At 39.3% G+C, this 22276-nt stretch overlaps 1 long non-coding RNA gene and 1 pseudogene across 5 annotated transcripts in view; both read right to left on the bottom strand.

The window, feature by feature from the left end:
• The window catches only part of LOC138849638 (uncharacterized), a 180011-nt gene that overhangs the window by 152795 nt on the left and 4940 nt on the right, over positions 1-22276 (bottom strand). Inside the window, exons 2-3 of one of the 5 annotated variants that reach the window (XR_016233874.1) lie at positions 5410-5572; positions 4119-4691 (exon numbers count right to left, since the gene is read on the bottom strand). The exons of 3 other annotated variants lie outside the window; for them this stretch is intronic. This is a non-coding gene — a long non-coding RNA (uncharacterized LOC138849638). Of the gene's footprint in view, positions 1-4118; positions 4692-5409; positions 5573-22276 lie in introns of those variants that run through there. One more of the 5 variants, XR_016233876.1, reaches the window with a different exon arrangement.
• Positions 19148-19279, bottom strand: LOC138849901 (U4 spliceosomal RNA; annotated as a pseudogene).

The following is a 22276-nucleotide window of genomic DNA, read 5'->3' as shown; positions in this document are numbered from 1 at the left end:
TTGTTTGTGATAATGCTCACAAGCGGACGAAGCACCCAGAATTTGACAATGGACATGTGACTTTGGAAACAACTGGTTCTAAAAGCCCTCATCTTAATTTTTGTTCTTGTTTCTCTAGGGCCATGCACCTTCAGTTGTTGAAACAGTTCATTCAGTCAGTGGTGTGGAATGTCAGTGAGACCCATGGCGACAATATCCTTCCCCTGGGAGGTGCTCTAGTGCCCTCCACACTGGGAGAGGTAGGAACCTCTCCCCTAACTGCAAACTCTCTCAGCAGGAAGTAGCTGTGGAGACTGTCCACATTCCCGTCTGCTGGTTCTCCGTCCCCAAGGGCTCTTGTCTGCGTAACAAAAGTGATTTTTCTCCTATATATGTGTTAAAATTCTGGATTTTTTAAGAATCTATTAGGCCATTGAGGTATAATAGAATCCATTAGGTTACTGGGCCTGAACCCACAAGCCTGAAGGCACTGGGCAGAGATAGATAATCTAAAGGCTTGGGAAAGATCTGCCCTGGAACATTCTAACCTACTGACAGTGCACTGTCTTGGCACTCACCAGGAGCCTTTCTGCACGTCCCCCACCAGCCTTAACAGGGTTCACACGGTGCCATGCACCTGCCCAACAACAAGCTTGCTGCCCAAGCAGAATGAAGCCTGACTTCAAACCCTCTGGTCCTCTGTTTCTTTACCTCCCTCTGCCCCTACTCTTTTTACCTCCACTGTATCCATCCCTAAAAATAGATTTTTCTACTTAAACTAGCTACCTCCTTGCCTTCTTCAAACTCTAAAATACTAAAACCTAACACTTACCCAGTCTGTTTTAGAAGACATTCATGAAGGAGGGCTTTCCCTTGACTCAATCACCCCCAACTAAGTCTGACAGTATAAAGGTTCCTTCAATTCTCTATTCCATTACATTAGAGACCAAGCTTTCAGCACACAAACCTTTGAGGGACAAATCATTTCTAAACCATAGCATTAAGGAATATGAAAATCTGGCCTGAGGCAAAAATTATGAAGATGTCTGCTTTGAAAGGCCATAAACTTACCCACACTAGCAAGTCTTTTATTTTAGGTACATGTATATGTCATATGCACCCACAGATTTGTCTTACTACTCCATAAAGACTATATAGATCTCTGTGAATCTTGAGATCCAGATAAATTGCATTGACATCCCAAGGCCATAGTGTGAAGGATTCCTAGGACTCTCAAATGTTAGCATCTTGCTGGTAGTGAAATTCCTCAGGTTTTCTCATTCTCTGGGCTCCTCAGATGCCATGTCTATGTTACACTGTGTTGACCTGGGTATGAAATTCATGCATCTTTGCACCTCACAAAAGAATATTCTTTATAACACAAACCATAGTGAGTTATATGGCTTTTGCTGATGATTTCAAACTGGAAATAAATAATGGTTTATGCTGCAAACTTTTTTTTTAACACAAGCAATGTGGATAGCTCAGTCTGCCACTTTCCTCATGTAGCAAAAGATGTGGTAGATGTGTGGTACGGACTACCTTCTCTGTGTACCTTCCTTACCATATGCACACCAACTTACAGGTATTTAACCTGCACAAAGATTCTCTTTATCATGACATGACGAGGAAGAAGAAAGAGCAGATTTAGAAGATGGTGTTTGGAAGATGGGTTTCAGATTGATACTGATATCTACGTGATTTTAGGAAAACTACATTAACTGCTTTAAAACTAAAGTTTCTGGATTACAAAATAAGAATAGTAAGAGTGTACTTACTTTACATGATTGATGTGAGGATAATAAACAAGTTAATAGATATTAAGTTCCTAAAATAGTACCTGGCCCACAAAGTGCTCAACAAATGTCAGCGCTTAGCATAGCTCCACCCAGACATGAACATGTTCTAGAGAGCCAGGACACTGTAGTTTAAGAGTTACTACAATATACCTAGGTGGGATTGGAGTTCTGCAGAATTTACTTAGTAGTCAAATTTAGCAGATTGCAGCTCCTTGCTAATGCTGCTGTACATCTTGTGATGCTAATGTCACAGGTGATGAATCAAGTAATTGGATCTCTACCATCCACACGGGAGACCCTTATTAATTCCAGGCACCCAGCTTCAACTTGGTCTAGCCCTGGCCACTGTGGGCATTTGTGGAATAATATATTCATTGTGGTTCATTGACAATGGCTCATTGACTGTAGCAAATGTACCACTATTATAATAGTTGAAATGGAGCGTGAGGTATCAGAGAATTGTCTAGGCAACTGTTCTCTAAGTTGAAATCTATTCTAAAATTTTAAAAGAACCAAATTAATTTTTAATTCTTTTTGTAATTCAACTGGTAACAAGCTGTATCTTTCCCAATCCTAACCTAAAAAACAAGAGTTTTCATGAAAAGCCTTTTATGCATTCTCTTTGCTGAGAATAAGTCAAGAAGTATTTTATCATAGTATTTTTTATATGCTGATATAGAAATCCTCCACTTAATTTTGGTAAAGACATTTTTATTTCAATTCTTTGCTTCAAAAGTCATCAAAAGAAAAGCAGACTATGAGAGAGAAAATCTATCTTCAATAAAAAGAAAGTAATCTTAGCATTGTACGAGTGGAACCCAAGTCCTTAGTCTGAAACTCTTGCCTGTGTCTTTGCTGCTCAATTCCAAGCCAAGTTTTCCATTAGATGAAAATGAAGATATACCATGATTCTTCTGGTTATTGTCATATAATTAGAAATATCCAATTGCTTTCATAAAACTAAAAATAATTTCATTAGTTTCTCTATTTTAGTGTATTAGAAAAGCTCTTCTTTATCCACTATCGGATTTTTCTTACTTTTGACTCAGTGCAAACCTGCTGCAAAGAGGTACCTATAATGGTAAAGGGTAGGTACTGCTTCTTTTTCTGTGTCTGCCTTGGGTTTTCTTTGTTTTCCTTTCTTACTCTTCATGTCAAAGGAGCAAGAGAATTAAGGATAAGGAATGATATTATTGGCACAGCACTGTGCAGGTACTTTCCAGACCTGGTAAGTATTTAAAACCACCTCTAAACCTTAGTGGGCACTTTCAGGGATTCAGTTTGTGGCCACACGGTTTCTAAAGACTCATCTGCCACTTCTTTTACAGGACAAGTATATCTCTGTTTTGGTTGCAAATATCTTTCCATTGTACTATGGATTCGTTTTTTAAACCTATACAATTCCTCTCTGCTAAGATCGTCTCACCCCTGTAAGTAGTTTCCTTGAACTAGATTTAAGAAAAGTCCCACCAGCAACCTTTTATTTATGGTCCCATTCTAGTCCATGAAGACACTCAGATAAATCTGGCTCCACTGAGGTCTGGCAGTTTACATCATACCTCACAGAGCAGCCAACCAATGTCCTGCTCCCTCTGGATTTCCTGATTTGCCAGTTTGACACAAATCCTCTAGGTTGCTCAAAGTCCATAGGCTCTGTGGCCTGTTAAAGTACTTTTCTTAAGGCTTAAAGACAGCTTAACTGAGATTTTTAAAAAAATCTTTTCTAATTTGTTAAAGGCCTCAACCCTGCTGCGGCTCAAGAACAGAGTGCTCTAACAAGTTGAGATAAACACATATTTTTAGCCCACATATATTAGGTATTCAATCAAGATCCATTGACTGGATAAATGAGTGAATGAGAGTTAAATGATGAGCCACACTTGGTCAGGATATTTAAGAAAGCTTTCAAGGGATTTAATCTCCGCAAAGCTATATGAAGCTATTTGCACTGTCTATGAGGATATTGAAACAAAGATTGCTCAAAAACTTGCTGAAGTTTACCTGGGTTTTCAAAGAGTAGAACCAAGATGCATCCTGCCTCTATGTGACACTTCACTATTGGTAAGAGGAATGACACTTGAGGGATAAGTGCAGTAAGAGCAGAGTAAGGGAGGCAGTAAAACACAGAGACTTGAAAGACAGGATAGAGAATGCATTGAGTACAATGCAGAGAGAAGCAGATGAGTCCAACAAGTAAGCGGATCCTGGAGGAGATACTCTGCGATGGCCGGGCTGAGGACCTTATACAGCAGAGTACAAGGAGCCACTAATGTATATAGGTAGACAGGTGAGGGACATTTCTTTTTTAAAATAGATTTATTTATTTATTTGAAAGGCAGAATCACAGAGAGGCAGCCGGTAAAGCTGCTTCCTGCAGTGCCAGCATCCCATATGGGCGCCGGATAGAGTCCTGGCTGCTCCACTTTCGATCTAGTTCTCTGCTATGGTCTGGGAAAGCAGTTGAAGATGGCCCAAGTGCTCGGGCCCCTGTACCTATGTGGGAGATCTGGAGGAAGTTCCTGGCTCCTGCCTTCAGATTGGCGCAGCTCCAGCCATTGTGGCCAATTAGGGAGTGAACCAACAAATGGAAGACCTCTCTCTCTCTCTCTCTCTGCCTTGCCTTCTCTCTCTGTAACTCTGACTTTCAAATAAAAAAAAATCTTTAAAAAAAAGTGGAGCTGCCAAGACTCAAACCTGCACCCATATGGGATGCCAGCACTGAAGGTAGTGCCCTCACCCGCTATGCCACAGTGCTGGCCCCAAGGGACACTTCTGAATGATATCAACAGAATAAAGTGGAGAACAGATTGGAAGAAGGAGAAATAAGCATGGAGGAGGCCATTCCAATAGTCTGGTTCTCACGGTGAACACAAGTAATTTTTTTTTCTTAAAAAAAGCAGCATCTCAGTTAAGCTGTGCAGAGAGAAAATGGTAAAAGATAGATTACAAAGATGAAATTCAACGGATGCAACAGACATATTTAGTGATAAACCAGAAGATGCAGAATAATAAATACTCTCTAGGTTTCTGAGGCAGGACCATGACTTGTTTATTAATATATGTCTTTGAGAAGTGTAGTGGTGCTTCAGTATAGATAAACAGGAGGGGGAAACACATGATTATAACTTTCCATAATTATTACTTAGAAACCAAAACATGACACTCATAATTAGCTCTTCAGTTCTTTCTCTATATGGGCCAGCACTTAAGATTCAACAGTTTAGCAGAGTGAGAAAAAAAGAATGCAATTCTGATGACAGGGGCCAAAGGAGAGCCCCTTCATACTGGATTACATTGTAATACAGCACATTTGATCAACATGTTTGCTTGTCTTTTCTCTTCATCCCCTGTGTCTGGGGACCTTGAAGACAGAGCCTGGGCCTGAATTTCCTTTGTATCCTTCACAGAGCTGGAAAATGCTTTTTAAGTAAGAAAATAAATCACACTGACAAAAAAAAAAAGAAGTTTATGGTGTAAAGGACAGAATGACATTTTGTAGCATGAGTAACATTCACATAAAAGTGGTTTTATTCTTTTCCTTCTAGAAAATGTCCAAAGATTATCACTCACATAAAACTAGGATAGTCAGAGATAAAACCCAATGTCTTAGACTTGTGAGAAACATGAATACCTGCTGCTCCTCTTCCCCAAAGAGGTGTACCTGGTAGGGTAGGCAAGGTGAGAAGAGAAGAGTAAGACTTCCTTACAGGCCCCAAAGTTGAAGCGAGCATTCTCAACCTCATTCCAGATGTACACATCGTTTAGCAGTTGTCTCACCAGTGCTCAGAAACTCCCTGTGCAAAAGTGGAGACACTGTGATCCAGCTTCTTATATGGAGAGGCTTATCACATAAATCTGGAACTTTTCCAGTGTCATATAAATTGTTAGATTTCTTCTCAAATATGCCCACATATCATCTGTCTTCCAGTTGGACAAATTTTTTTATAAATCACACTGTCAATTAAGTGAGTTCTCATATAGATTTACAGAAACATTTTCTGCAAGTGACTGATGATTTGAAATATTTATTTAATTCAGCAAATATTCACGTAGTGTCTACTTTCTGTTAATCCCTATACCAGCTTTTGAGAAACAAAAACATTTAACTGCTGGTCCCTGTCTTCAAGAAACAGACTTCAGTGGATGAGATTGGCACACATCAAATTCAATGATCTGGCAAGCAGATAAATTTGGGTTTGCACACATAATCATAAAAGTGACCAGGAGATCTTATCTGGGTATATTGCCTGCACCAAAGGGCTGCTTGGCCCCAAGCTTCTGCTTAAGACTGCCTGGCTTGATTTTTATGTATTTCTAAAGGGGGAAGTTCATCTGATTGGTTGATGTATAGGCTAATCAGGTATTCTACTTGAGCCAGTTGGGGGATGATTGACATTGGAGTAGCTTTTTTTTGCACACAAGTTCACAAATGCTCAATCAGGTCAGTCCAGAGATGCAACAAGTAAAGATTACATTGTACATGTTTCTCTCATTTATCCCTCCCTTAGGGCTCCTGGTGCATTATATCATGTAATTTTTCCTTTCCTTTCCAGGGGACTCTGCAGTCCCTATAAGGTGGACTGAGGATGAGGGGAGGCCAGGAAAGTTTTCTACAGCTGGGGATGCCTAAGCTGATTTTTAAAATGATGAATCCTTACAAAGGTAAATGAAAGCAAAAGACTAGAGTGGAACTGTGTTATAAGGATAAAGAAGGTAAGATTGTAAGCAAAGAATAGCATAGAGGTAAGAAACAGTACACACTTGTTCCAATGTACACATATTAAGGGGTTTCTAGGATCATAAATATTGGGCAGGGAGCAGGAGGAACAGAAATATGAGTCAAGGCAAGTCATACATGGAAGAGCTTGTGAGCTGTGCCAAGGAGCTTTAACTCTATACTATCTGGGATGTGCAGGGAGTCAGTGATTTAAACAGGTTAGTGCATGGCTACTTTTTTTTTTTTAAGTAGGTACATCTTGTAGTTGTCTGAGAATGCAAAGCTTGAACAGGATAAGAATGAAGGAAATGAGATCAGCCTCTCTAGTGGTTAAATGAGATCAGCCTATACGTAGCAGTGGAGGCAAAACATCATGAGCACAGAAAGGGATGGAGAAGAAAGTATTAAAGAGAAATTTTAAAATGAAAAAATAACATAAATCAATTATTAGTTTGATTATTGATGTAAAGAAGAAGGAAAATTCAAGACTTCAAGATGGATGCTTGGGGCCGGCGCTGTGGTATAGTGGGTAAAGCCACCACCTGCAGAGCCGGCATTCCATATGGGTGCCAGTTCGAGACCCGGCTGCTCCACTTCTGATCCAGCTCTCTGCTATGGCCTAGGAAAGCAGTAGAAGATGGCCCAAGTCCTGGCTTTGGATTGGCTCAGCTCAAGGCATTGCAGCCATCTGGGAAGTGAACCAGTGGATGGAAGACTTCTCTCTCTCTCTCTCTCTCTCTCTCTCTCTCTCTCTCTCTGCCTCTACCTCTGTAACTCTTTCAAATAAATAAAATAAAAATCTTTAAAAAAAGATGAATGCTAAACTCAGACTATAAGAAGACAGGGTGAGAGGGATGGGAGTCACAGAGTTCAATTTCTGACATCTGAGTAGAAATTGCCAACAGACAGTTGAGTAAACAAATTGAAATTTGAAATAACTCTGGTATGAAGATATAATTTTTGAGTCAGTTAACTGATTCTGTTTGTACCCCACTTAAAATATTCCCCACTTCTAAATGCTGTGTAAACTCAGTATCCCTTAGTTGGAAATGACATATGACTAGCTCAGGATGACATTTTTATTTCTCTTAGGGTTTTGTAATGTTTTTAAATAACAGGACATCTGTAATGTTTTAAATAACATAACATTGATAAAGAAAATAACATTCTCATGTATGTGTAGGAAGAGAGCCTGAAGATGTAATTGTCATGAGACTCCCTCTATTTCTATGAAACTTAATGGCAGATGGGGCTAACAATACCTGTAATAACTACTTAGGTGGATGCTGACAACATCCAGTGAGATAGTGTAATTTGGAAAAGTAGAAAGTCTTTTGCTGTTGATATAGACTTAAAAATACTAAAGAGTTTAATGTTTTGGCTTAGGCATCTAAATAAAATTATTATATTAAAGAAAGTGAAAATAGGAAAAGAATTAAATCTGCAACACACTTATTTTCATGCATGTATACAAAAGCCCTGTGCTTCATTAGACGAAGAGTGTTTTCTTGGAGAATCTCAATTTAGTCATCACTGACACTGAATCTTGAACTGCAAATATGGCCCAGTTTCCCTAACATCAGTGCACTGTATTAATTCGGTTATAAGGGCCAAAATACCAGGAGGCAAAAACATTTAATGCAAAGGAAAATGATTAATTAGATGAGTTGTCAGATTTAAAATATGAACAATAATTATCAACAAGAACATGAAGGATTCCATCTTTCAGAAAACAACCTTTGTCACTGAGAATCTGATAAGTTTGCTGTGCAATGTTAAAGCCACATGAAATGAAGTTAACATCCCTTGGTTCTACTCAGTCTTATCATGCACATCATCTCCCAACTTGCCATTCTACAAAATTTGCTCACTAGTTTTCCATGAAGTCAAAAGAATGTTAATTTGCATTTATTCAATTGGTACACTTATTTAATATAGCCACTCATTGGGATGCCCTCTATAATTGTGGGTATCCATCTTGCATTGATTTCCATTTTAAAATGGCCAGTATGTGTTTCACAGTGTCCTTCACAAGGTTCTCTCTTTGTGGAGTGAGGTTGGGAGACATATGTGCTGCATCGTGTACCCCCAAAATTCATATGTTGAAGTCCTAATCCCAGATGCCCCAGAATATGACTGTATTTGGAAATTGAGTCATTGCTGAAGTGATTAGTGAAGATGTGATTATTCTAGAGCAGGGTGGGCCCCTGATTCAATATGATGACCACTTATAAAAAAGTAAAATGTGGACACAGACATGCACATGGGGAGAATGGCATGTAAAGACTGAAGTGGGGGCCAGTGCTATGACACAGTGGGTAAAAGCCCTGGCCTACAGGGCTGACATCCCATATGGGCATCAGTTTAAGTCCCAACTGCTCCATTTCCAATTCAGCTGCCTGCTAATGCACCTGGGAAAGGAGCAGAGGATGGTCCAAGTCCCATATGGGAGACCTGGATGAAGCTCTTGACACCTGGCTTCAGATCAGCTGAGCTGCAGCCATTGCGGCCATTTGGGGAATGAACGAACAGATGGAAGACCTCTCTCTCTCTCTCTCTCTCTCTCTCTCTGTAACTATGTCTTTCAAATAAATAAAATAAATCTTAAAAAAAAAAGACTGACGTGATGCTGCCACAAGCTAAGAACTACCAGAAGCTACAACAGAGCTGGCCTCTGGACCTTTGTATCTTCAGATCTTCAAAGGGAAGGCCCAGCAGACAACTTGATCTCAAACATCTAAGACCCAGAATCATAAAACAAGAATTTTTATAGTTTAAGTCACTGCATTTGTGGTATTTTATTGTGGCAGCCTTAGCAAACTAAAAGATAAAAGTTCTGTGAGTATTCATTGATTCTCCAAAAAGGGTGCAGGTAGGGTTATTATTTTGATGGTTAATATTATATGACAGTTTGACTAGTTTAAAGAATACCCAGATACTTTGTGAAATATTTCAAGTTATGTCTATGAGAGTATTTCCAGAAGAGATTAACATTCAAATCAACAGCCTGAGTAAAGAAGATATGCCCTCCCCCTCATCGATGTGGACAAGTATCATTCAATCCATTGAACACCTGAATATACAAAACAGGTGAAGGAAAGCCAAATTCATTATCTCTTCTTGATCTAAGACAATCATTTCTATTGCCCTTGGACATCAGAGGTCTTGGTTCTTAGGCCACTAGGCCTGAAGACTTATACCGATATGGCCTCCCCAGTCAGTTCTAAGGATTTTAGTGTTGGACCAAGAGTTACTCTGCTGGCTTCTCTGGTTCTCAGTCTCTCATGCCCAGATTGAGTTATACCAAAACTAGTTTTCCTGTTCCTCTACCTTCCAAACAATGTACCATGGGACTTTGGGACTTCTCAGGCACTGTTAGTATTACCATGATAAATCTCCGATTATTGTATCAACATGGTTCCTATCAGTTCTGTTTCCCTGGAGAACTACAATACAACAATATTCTGCCTTTCTCCCATAGAGATTTTTTTTTGGACAGGCAGAGTTAGACAGAGAGAGAGAGACAGAGAGAGAGAGAGAGACAAAGAGATAAAAGTCTTCCTTTTTCCATTGGTTCACCCCCCAAGTGGCCACTACAGCCGGCGTGCTGCGCCGATCCAAAGCCAGGAGCCAGGTGCTTCCTCCTGGTCTCCCATGCAGGTGCAGGGGCCCAAGGACCTGGGCCATCCTCCACTGTACTCCCAGGCCACAGCAAAGAGCTGGACTGGAAGAGGAGCAACCGGGACAGAAGCCAGCGCCCCAACAGGGACGAGAACCCGGGGTGCCGGTGCCACAGGCTGAGGATTAGCCTAGTGAGCCTCGGTGCCAGCTCTCCCATAGAGATTTAAAATGAACATAAGTATACTAAAGGCTATACAAACTGTGAACTTCTTAACACTTTAAATCTAAAATTAAACCAACTTAATCCAGATATGTTTTCCTGGAACAACTATTAATAACCTTGGGGCCTGCTTGGTGGCATATCAGTAAAGCCGCCACCTGCAGTGCCAGGATCCCATATGGACAGCGGTTCGAGACCCAGCTGCTCCACTTCTGATCCTGTTCTCTGCTGTGGCCTGGGAAAGCAGTAGAGGATGACCTAGGTCCTTGGGCCCCTGCACCCCTTTGGGAGACCCAGAGGTGAAGAAGCTCCAGGATCCTGGCTTTGGATTGGTGCAGCTCCAGCCATTGTAGCCACCTGGGCATGAACCAGTGGATGGAAGACATCTCTCTCTCTCTCTCTCCCCCCCTCTCTTTCTCTCTTCCTCCCTTTCCCTCTCTCTCTCCTCCCACCCCCCTCTCTCTCTTCCTCTGCCTCTCCATAACTGTCTTTCAAATAAAAAAATAAATCTTTAAAAAAAAAAACCTCTGAAACAAGTGTCCAGTGACTGTACTCTGACAAATAATCCCAAGAGATGGAAAGAAGATAGAAGCCTCACACAGCATATTAATAAATGGAAACTTGATAAATGCTTTAATACAGTACTGTCTGTTCTAGCTTTTATGTCCAGAGAACACAGGAATGGAAGCCTGGGTTCAGCCCTGAATATGTATATTTGAGCATATTAATTTACTTCTCTTTTCATCTCATGCTAAGATAAGGGTAATGTAACTGCAATGCATCAATACACATTTGATTATACAGGGAAATAACAGATGTCATTTATTACATACTGTGTGAGAGCATTGTGCTAAACAATTTAAACTAGTGCTTCTTAAATTCTTTTTTAAAAGATTCATTTATTTATTTGAAAGGCAGATTTTTTTTATTATTATTTTTTTTATTTTTTTAAACTTTTATTTAATGAATATAAATTTCCAAAGTACGACTTATGGATTACAATGGCTTCCCCCCCATACCGTCCTTCCCACCCACAACCCTCCCCTTTCCCACTCCCTCTCCCCTTCCATTCACATCAAGATTCATTTTCGATTATCTTAATATACAGAAGATCAGCTTAGTATACATCAAGTATGGATTTCAACAGTTTGCTCCCACACAGAAACATAAAGTGAAAAATAATAGATGATTTTTTTTAAATGATGATGAAATCAGAGCAGACCTATTGTCATGTTTAATCCCAGTGAGAGTCAAGTTGGGAATTGATAATTTCTTTTTTTTTTTTTTTTTTTTTTTACAGAGGATCAGTTTAGTATGCATTAAGTAAGGATTTCAACAGTTTGCACCCCCATAGAAACACAAAGTGAAATATATTGTTTGAGTACTCGTTATAGCATTAAATCTCAATGTACAGCACATTAAGGATAGAGATCCTACACGAGGAGTAAGTGCACAGTGACTCCTGTTGTTGACTTTACCAATTGACACTCCTGTCTATGGCATCAGTAATCTCCCTATGCTCCAGTCATGAGTTTCCAAGGCTATGGAAGCCCTCTGAGTTCTCCGACTCTTATCTTGTTTAGACAAGGTCATAGTCAAAGTGGAGGTTCTCTCCTCCCTTCAGAGAAAGGTACCTCCTTCTTTGATGACCTGTTCTTTCCACTGGGATCTCACTCGCAGAGATCTTTTGCCAGATTGTCTTGGCTTTCCATGCCTGAAATACTCTCATGAGCTTTTCAGCCAGCTCCGAATGCCTTTAGGGCTGATTCTGAGGCCAGAGTGCTATTTAGGACATCTGCCATTCTATGAGTCTGCTGAGTATCTCACTTTCCATGTTGGATCACTCTCCCCTTTATTTACTCCATTGGTTAGCGTTAGCAGGTACTAGACTTGTCTATGTGCTCCCTTTGACTCCCAGTCCCTCCACCATGACCAACTGTGAACTGAAACTGATCACCTGGAACAGTGAGATGGCATTGGTACATGCCACCTCGATGGGATTGAATTGGAATCCCCTGGTATGCTTCCAACTCCACCACTTGGGGCAAGTCAGCCTGAGCATGTCCCAAATTATACATCTCTTCCCTCTCCCATTCCCACTCCCATGTTGGAGTGAGGTGGACACTATGGGAAACGGTGGCTTGATCAGCATAGCCCTGACTGTTAATGAACAACTTAATACATTATCCCTCTTAGTAGTTTTTTTATCTGTTCTACTTAATATGACTGGTTTAGTTCTGTAATTGATGCACAGTTATTCTTAAGTGTTGAAAATTAACTGAAATGTGATCCCTGTTGAAAGGCAGATTTTTTTTAACTTTTATTTAATGAATATAAATTTCCAAAGTACAGCTTATGGATTACAGTGGCTTCCCCACCATAACATCCCTCCCACCCGTAACCCTCCCCTTTCCCACTCCCTCTCCCCTTCCATTCATGTCAAGATTCATTTTCGATTCTCTTTATATACAGAAGATCAGTTTAGCGTACATTAAGTAAAGATTTCTGTTTGCTCCCACACAGAAACAGAAAGTGAAAAATACTGTTTGAGTACTAGTTATAGCATTAAATCTCAATGTACAGCACACTAAGGACAAAGATCCTACATGAGGAGTAAGTGCACAGTGACTCCTGTTGTTGACTTAACAAATTGACACTCTTGTTTATGGCATCAATAATCACCCTAGGCTCTTGTAATGAGCTGCCAAGGCTATGGAAGCCCCCTGAGTTCACTGACTCTGATCATTTTTAGACAAGGCGATGGTCAAAGTGGAAGTTATCTCCTCCCTTTAGAGAAAGGTACCTCCTTCTTTGATGACCCATTCTTTCCACTGGGATCTCACTCGCAGAGATCTTTCATTTAGGTTTTTTTTTTTCCCCAGAGTGTCTTGGCTTTCCATGCCTGAAATACTCTCATGGGCTTTTCAGCCGGATCCGCATGCCTTAAGGGCTGATTCTGAGGCCAGAGTGCTATTTAGGACATCTGCCATTCTATGGGTCTGCTGTGTATCTCACTTCCCATGTTGGATCGTTCTCTCCCTTTTTTATTCTATCAGCTAGTATTTGCAGACACTATTCTTGTTTCTGTTCACAATTGATCATAATGATAGGACTAAGAACCAAAGGGATCACATAAACAAGAAAGGCAGATTTACAGAGAGGCAGAAGGGGGGGGGTGGGAGAGAGAGAGAGAGAGAGGTCTTCCATCTGCTGGTTCACTTCCCAATTGGCCGCAATGGCTAGAGCTGTACTGATCCAAAGCCAGAATCCAGGAGCTTCTTCTAGGTCTCCCATATAGGTGCAGGGGCCCAAGGACTTGGGCCATCCTCCACTGCTTTTGCAGGCCATAGCAGAGAGCTGGATCAGAAGTGAAACAGCCAGGACTCGAACTAGGCCCATATGGAATGCTAGCATTGCAGACGGTGGCTTTACCTGCTATGCCACAGCGCTGGCCCCTCTTAAATTCGTATAATGACCCATGAGGAATGTACCAGTATTAATGTTAAGTTCATAGTTTTAAAATTGATGCTTAGAGGAGTTACATAACAAACCCAAAGTCAGCTAGAAAATGCACTAGAATCTAAATCCAGTCTATTGATCCAGAACACAAACTTCTAGTCACTGGTGATATGCAGGGTTAGTTGCTCAGGGAAAAGGAAACAGAATTATTTAAATATCCCACACATTTGATTTGAAGCATGAAATCGTATATACAGAAAGCTATTTCACCTCACAGGAACAGAGAAGGAGAAGGTTTCATCTTCCCAGCCTGACCATGCTTTCCACTCTGTATTATGAGTGATCAGTAACTGCAGAAAACATACTGGTGGCTGCCGAAGGGGTTAGCAGTGGTCGCCGTGCCGCTGAAAGTGGCTGAAGTTATTGCCACATCCTAGCATTACACCAGCAGCAGGATATCAACCCTGAGGCTGAAATTTGTGAGAAAAACACTTTGTTTAAAAAGGCATAAAGATTTCTTTCTATATTTCTGCCTTTCAAATAAATCAATAAATCTTTTAAAAAAATAAGACAGAAATGCAAATATTTTATTATAAAACTGAAGATGTTTTTTACTATCCAATGATCACTGGACAAGGAGGTTATTCAGATCATCTCATCTTTCTGTGCCACACCAAAGCCATGGTTGAGAGGATAAAGGCCAAATGGAGGTCAGTTACAGCAGCAAAAGTGCACTCGAGGGATGAGGGTATTATTTTTTTAATTCATTCAAATAGTACTTCTTGAATATTTACTGTTATAGACTTCAGGGATACTACAGAGAAAGAACCATGTCACAGAATTTATATTTTTGAAATATTAGATTACTGTCCCTAAAAATAGGATTGTTGCATCTATTGGGAACATTTATTGTCATTTGACTTGACCCTGATGTTGTGAGAAGGTCTTCAAAAAATTTGTGGAAAATAATACATATTATAGAGAAACTACACAAGAATTGCAACATTTTTTGCACCACAATTTATCTTTTAACTTTAATTTTGCACAACATTTTTGAAGTATCCTCACATATTCTACTAGCCTCTCTGGCTTTGTGCTTGATTACTGGTATGCTTTCACCAATTAAATTTTGAGCAGATGTGACTGTCACATCTGAGCAAAATTTTAATTGAGATATCCTGGTTGGTCTCTGCCCTTTGCTGTAAGAACAGTTTATTCTAGAGAAGGAATACTTTTTCAATTTAAGTCATTGCTATTCTCAGTGTTGTCCCTGAGCGAGTGCTGACAGGGGAACACCACACACTGATAAATTTTGGAGTCCTTTATTGTTGGGTGTCAAGAGAGGACCCATGCCCTAAAGGCCTTTCAACTCCAATGCTCAAAGCAGCACAGTTTATAAAGGCAAAACCACAAGAAGGGGAGGGGGAATACATGGTTGTTAGGGTCAAGCTGACCTAAAGTATATGCAAAACTAATATCAATTACAGTCTTGACAATACCAATACAGACTTGACATTAGTCCAGGTACCGACCTAAATCATATGTGGGACATAGACAAGTTACAAGCTTAACATTAATCCAAGTGCAGTGTATCTGTTTGAAGCTTGAGCAATCATGCTATGTTTTGCCAAGCAGGATGAGGTGTACTGTTACTGTCTTAGTTTTAGACCATGGTTTCAGACCGTAGTCTCACGATGAGGGATGACTTCTCCAGATGGATTCTTGGGTGCTGTAAATGGAGTCCCTACTCTCAGGATGTCACTTCAGCAGGAGCACCAAGAGCTGCAGGCTGCCCACAGAGATCGTTTGACATAGGCAAACGAGTAATGACCATTGTTACAAGCTACTAAAATATTGGGGCTCTTTGTTGCTTTAGCCAATACTGATTGGTGCACATAGTAATTGGGGTTACAATAATATGAGTACATGTCAGGAAGTAAGAGTTCTATTCTAAAAAAATAAGTGTAAAAAAGTGAAAAGAATGACAGTTTGGGCATAGAGTTTGTTATTTTATGAAGGCAGTAGAAGAAACCTTCTCTGCCAGACTTGCATTTCATCAGAGACCTGAGTGAAAAGAGGAGATGAAACATGCAGAGAAAAATGATCCAGGCAGAGGGAACATCAAGGGCGAATGCTGTTTTGGCATGAGGAGTATGAGATGAGTATAATTTGAATAGTTTTCAGATGTCAACAGGCTATCCAGTTCTGTGTGATCTAAAGTATCTGTACATATGAAGTTGTATGAGAAATCAGAACTGGAAAGCATTATAGCATTTATAATTTAACTTCTGGAAAGATCTTGGTGGTCATCTTTTAATATCTTCATTTTAATAGGGAAAGACATTGGCACTCAGCATAATAAAACAGATTTTTCCAAAAATCACATGACCAGGCAGAGATTAGATTAGAACTCACCATTCCTAATTTAGTTCAAGCCCAAGCATGAATGAATACATGAAGTTTGGTAGTTGACCTGTGAAGAAATGTAGCAGCCAATATGAAGTGACACCTTGACAGCAGGGACTCCATTTTACAGCACCCAAGAATCCATCTTGAGAAAACACCCCTCACTGTGAAACTATGGTCTGAAACTAACTATGGTCTAAAACTAAGACAATAACAGTACACCTCATCCTGCTTGGCAAAACAGAGCAATACCCTAGCATGATAATTCAAGTTTCAAACAGATACGCTGCTCCTGGATTAATTTTAAGATTATAATTTGTCTATGTCCCACATATGATTTAGGTTGGTACCTGGACTAATGTCAAGTCTGTAATTGGTATTGTCAAGACTGTAATTGATATTAGTTTTGCATATGCTTTAGGTCAGCTTGACCCAAACAACCATGTATTCCCCCTCCCCTTCTTGTGGTTTTGCCTTTATAAACTGTGTTGCTTTGAACTTTGGGATTGAGAGGTCTTTAGGGCATGAGCCCTCTCTTGACACCCAACAATAAAGAATTCCAAAATTTATCAGTGTGTGGTGCTCCTCTGTCAGCTCTGGGACAACAAACAACAAAGGGTTGGAAGCAAGGAAGTGGTTCTCCCTTTATTAAGATCTGAATTGACTAACACCAAATGTAAATTCTTAAGATAAGGCTGTCACAGACACCAGTTGTCACCACTGATCTAATCTCAGCTATTTTAAAGGTAATTTCACGTTAGGTGATTGAATGCCCCCCAAATATTTTGCTACACCCGTATCTTCGCCTTGAAATATATTTCTGGAAAACCAATATATACATTTAAATCACAAAAGCAGTAGCAAAATATTTTTTGATTTAAAAAGTAATCCTGGCCTGGGCATTTGGTGCAGTGGTCACTGGGGATGACCACATCCCATAGGTGAGTCTATTCAAGTCCTGGTTCTGTTCTCCATTTCCAGCTTCCTGTTAATGTGCACCCTGGGAGGCTGACAATGAATACAAGTAGTTGGATTCCCAATCCCCCCCTACACCACCGAGGGAGATGAGGATGGACTTCCTGGGCTCCTAATTGTCTGGCCCAGTGCCTGGCTGTTGTGAGCATTTGGGAAATAAACCAGAATATGGGAAATTTCTTTTTGTCTCCCTTTCTCTGCCTTTCAAATAAAACTAAAGAATGGCAATATTGTGTGGCCAGTGTTGTGGTGCAGTGGGTTAAATTGCTGTCTGCAATGCTGGCATCTCATGTGAACACCAGTTGGAGTCCTGGCTGTTCTGTTTCAGATCCAGCATACCGCTGGTGCACCTGGCAAAGAAGAAGAAGATGGCTTAAGTACCCAAGCCCCTGGAAAGTACTTGGGAGACCCGGATGGAGTTCCAAGCTCCTGGATTCTGCCTGGCCCAGGCCCCACCATTGCAACCATTATGAGAGTGACTCAGAAGATAGAAGATTCTCTCTCTCTCATTCTGTTTCTCTCTCTCTGTAATTCTGCCTTTACAAATAAATAAATAAATATTAAAAATAACTAAGTAAGGCATGTACCAATGCCATCTCACCAGTCCAAGTGATCAGTTTCAGTTCACAATTGATCATAATGAAAGGACTAAGAGTCAAAGGAAGCACATAAGCAAGTCTAGTACCTGCTAATACTAACTGATAGAATAAATAAAGGGGAGAGTGATCCAACATGGGAAGTGAGATACTCAGCAGACTCATAGAATGGCGGATGTCCTAAACAGCACTCTGGCCTCAGAATCAGCCCTAGAGGCATTCAGATCTGGCTGAAAATCCCATGAGAGTATTTCAGGCATGGAAAGCCAAGACACTCTGGCAAAAAAAAAAAAAAAAAAAAAAAAAAAAAAAAAAACAAAACACCCTAAATGAAAGATCTCTGTGAGTGAGATCCCAGTGGAAAGAACAGGTCTTCAAAGAAGGAGGTACCTTTCTCTGAAGGGAGGAGAAAACCTCCACTTTGAATATGACCTTGTCTAAACAAGATAAGAGTCAGAGAACTCAAGGGGCTTCCATAGCCTTGGAAACTCATGACTGGTGCATAGGGAGATTACTGATGCCATAATCAGGAGTGTCAATTTGTAAAGTCAACAACAGGAGTCACTGTGCACTTACTCCTCATGTAGGATCTCTGTCCTTAATGTGCTGTACATTGAGACTTAATGCTATAATGAGTACTCAAACAGTATATTTTGCTTTGTGTTTCTATGGGGGTGCAAACTGTTGAAATCTTTACTTAATGTATACTAAACTGATCTTCTGTAAAAAAAAAAAAAAAAAAAAGAAGAAATTATCAATTCCCAACTTGACTCTCACTGGGATTAAACATGACAATTGGTCTGATCTGATTTCATCATCATTTAAAAAATCATCTATTATTTTTCACTTTATTTTTGTGTGGGAGCAAACTGTTGAAATCTTTACTTAATGTATGCTAAACTCATCTTCTGTAGATAAAGAGAATCGAAAATGAATCCTCATGTGAATGGAAGGAGAGAGGGAGTAGAAATGGGGAGGGATGCGGGTGGGAGAGACGTTATGGGGGGGAAGCCATTGTAATCCATAAGCTGTACTTTGGAAATTTATATTCATTAAATAAAAGTTAAAAAAAAAAAGAAGTAAAATATATTCATCATCAGTTAGCAAACAATCAAAATACTGAATAGTTATTTAGAGGCCAAGCAACTCAATTAGGTGCTTGTTTGATTTTCTGAGATCGAAAAAGATAGGAAGATGTTATGGCATGTAAATATACAAGTACTTTGACAGCTTCTTTTGGGTAATAAACAATGGTGAAAAAGAAAAAAAAATAACTAAGTAAAATAAAATAAGTAATGCAATGGGAAAGAAAGTTTTTAAAAATATATATAAAGCCAAAAGTCACAAACTATTGATATTTGATGTTTTACAAATTTTAAATTTATGAATCAAATGTTACAATAAAAGAAATATAAACAAAGTATTGCGGAATTAGGAAGTTTTCAGTTTCCTATAATGATGCCTCAGATAAACTTCATTGGCTGCAATACTGCCACTATGCAAAGCTCAAAATATGGGAGAAAACATTTGCAACTCATTTGACAGAAAAATAATGACTAATTTTTTTAAATATAAAATCTTTTAGTTAAGATAAAAATAAACAAATAAATAATAAAATAAGGGGACAGCTCTGTAGTGCAGCAGGTTAAAAGCCCTGGCCTCAAGCACTGGCATCCCATGTGGGCACCGGTTCTAGTCCTGGTTGCTCCTCTTCCAATCCAGCTCTCTGCCATGTCCTGGGAAAGCAGTAGAAGATGGCCCAAGTCCTTGGGCCCCTGCACCTGCGGTGGGACCCGGAAGAAGATGCTGGCTTCTGGCTTTAGATCAGCACAGCTCCAGCCATTTGCAGCCAATTGGGGAGTGAACAAGCGGATGGAAGATCTGCCTCCCTCACTCTGTCTCTCCTTCTCTCTGTGTGTAACTCTGACTTTCGAATAAATAAAAAAAACTTTTTTAAAAAAAGAACAAAAATAGGCATCTATCTTATAATTAACACAATATATATCACAGAAATTTTCGATTTGCTGTTAAAATCTATCTCATCTACTTAACAATAGCCAAAAATGAGTTGGGACTCCTCTGGTATGAAAGCTATTTCAGTTAAAACATCCCAGAACTGCTGTTGAAATCATATTACTAGCTACTAGAAAGAGGATTTTATACTGACTTTTTTTTAGCCATCATTTTTTATAGTTGACTCTGGTTAATTTCGCCCCTGAATTTCAGTTCCTCAGAAAAAGACATCTAGCATCTGCTCTCAGCATAACCTTTATTCCAAACTGTTCCCATCCCTGGAACAAAGTATATCTTGCCATTTGGCCAGCAGATGGTCCAGTGTTTGGGAAGCCACATTTCCACATCAACTTGCTTCTCTCATCATTGTAACCCTGGCAGTCTCCTTGTTAGGCCAAAGTGCCCTGGGTTCAGATCCTCTGTCACAGGCCAGGATACTGCAAAGTCTGCAAAAGCTGCAGACAAGCTCTTACTGCTGTTTCTTTTTTTTAACATGCATTTCATTTATTTTTCATCTCCTTTTGTCAAATACAAATCTTACCTTCTGTTCACTAAGCCACATCACCAGTGATGAAGCTTACTTTTTCCATTAATTGTGGTTTATACGTCTTCTCCATCTGTTTGGATCATTTTCTTTTGACACTAAAATTTTCTCTGTAACTCATTGGGGGATTGTCGAAGGAAAGTGCAAGGCTGCTGTTTCAAGGGAGTTACAAAAATATACTCCTATCTTAGAGATTTTAAAGATAAGTTTTCAAAAATATCTGGAAATAGACATACCATGTTACCCAGCCATCTCACTCCTGGGAATTTACCCAAATGAAATGAAATCAGCATATGAAAGAGATCTGTACCCCATGTTTATTGCAGCTCAATTCATAACAGCTAAGATGTGAAATCAACCCAGATGTCCATCAACTGATGACTGGATAAAAACATGTGGTACATATACACTGAGGAGTACTACTCAGCTGTAAAAAAAAAAAAAAATGAAACCCTGCTCCTTGAAACAAATGGATGCAATTTGAAACCATTATGCTTGGTAAAATAAGTTCCCCAAATGACAAATGCCATATGTTTTCTCTTATACATAGTAGTTAATACATAATACAAAAAATGTATAGAAACAAAACAGACATCTTGTGATTTCATTGTTGTTTTCAGCCCTTGTTTATATGACTGTGTAACTGTGGTCTTCCTACTTTTTACTTACTGAATATTATGGTTAGTGATGTATTAAACCTGTGATTAGAGTATATTCAAATCATGTTTTTTCAAACATTAAAGAAAAAAGGGAACAAAGAAGGGGTATTCAGGAAAAGAGAGAGGGAGAGAGAGAAGTATTATTATCTTAGAATTATACCTATGAAATATATTAAATCTGTTCTCTTTATATTAATAAAAATTAAAAAAACAAGTTTTTCCCCACAAACATAGAATTTTTCAGAATTCTGCAGGATTTTATTTCAAAAATGCATTTGAAATATGAGAAACATCAGACAAGTTGTATTTTGTCATTAATTACAATGTTTAACTTTTCATATTATAAAATACAGTGCACAGAGTAAAAAGTCGTAAGATATAATTGCACAATTTAACAAATTATTGTCAAATATCACGAAAGGTCTATGATTTTACACCACCCACTAGTTAACAGCTGAGGCTGCCACCATGTCAGAGATGCTGGAAGAACAGAACTCAAAGCTTAAGCAACTTCAACCTGCTTATCTGTCTTTGCTCCAGAAGGAAATATCTTTAATGGTTGTCACCCAAGCAAACCTGCCCTCTGCTTTTCAGGAAGACATTCTCCTTATTGTCCAAATGAATTCTCCATATGGTCAGGCTCCAGAAAGTATTCTGGAGCAAAACATAGTCACTGCCTCTGTTCCTTAGACATACCTAAACATGAAAGATTCATAGAGAACTATTTCCAGACAAGCACGATGAACCAATCACTAATTTCAGCATCCAATGAAGAAATCAAAGATTGATATATCATATCAGCAGTCCTATATTTACTTCTTCCTAAGTGTAACCCCCTCTCTTGTGAAGGTAATCCTAATTTTTACCATAATTACTTCTTTTCTTTTCTGTATAGTATTATAACTGTGAAAGGAAGATGCAGACACAAAGGGATTATGAAGAGAAAGGGTTTTTACTTGCAAGTTTTGCTCACAAAGTTTTAAAAAATCATCAAGCATTTAAAGGAAAGGACACAAAATCACTAAGATTTTCAAGTTTAGACTTAGTTTTCTCATGGTAGAAACAGCAATTTGCTTATAGGGCATGCATCAACATTTTAAAAGTCACAGAATATTGTTTTAACAGGGAGTTGTAACTTATAGAAAATGGCTCCCTACACAAGGTGACCTTCTGGAGTTTTTGTTTAATTTGATTTCAGGAAGGCTGACATGGAATCTCAGGAGGCAAGCATTTTTCTTTGCTTTGACCAGGAACATGATGTGCACATTATTTTACTCATAATAAAGGC

Source organism: Oryctolagus cuniculus, chromosome 5, assembly GCF_051225735.1.
Source record: "Oryctolagus cuniculus isolate XC-2025 breed Fujian yellow rabbit chromosome 5, ASM5122573v1, whole genome shotgun sequence".
Lineage (NCBI taxonomy): Eukaryota > Metazoa > Chordata > Mammalia > Lagomorpha > Leporidae > Oryctolagus > Oryctolagus cuniculus.
The sequence above is the reverse complement of the archived record's forward strand: the minus strand, read 5'-3'. Positions and strand labels throughout refer to the sequence as shown.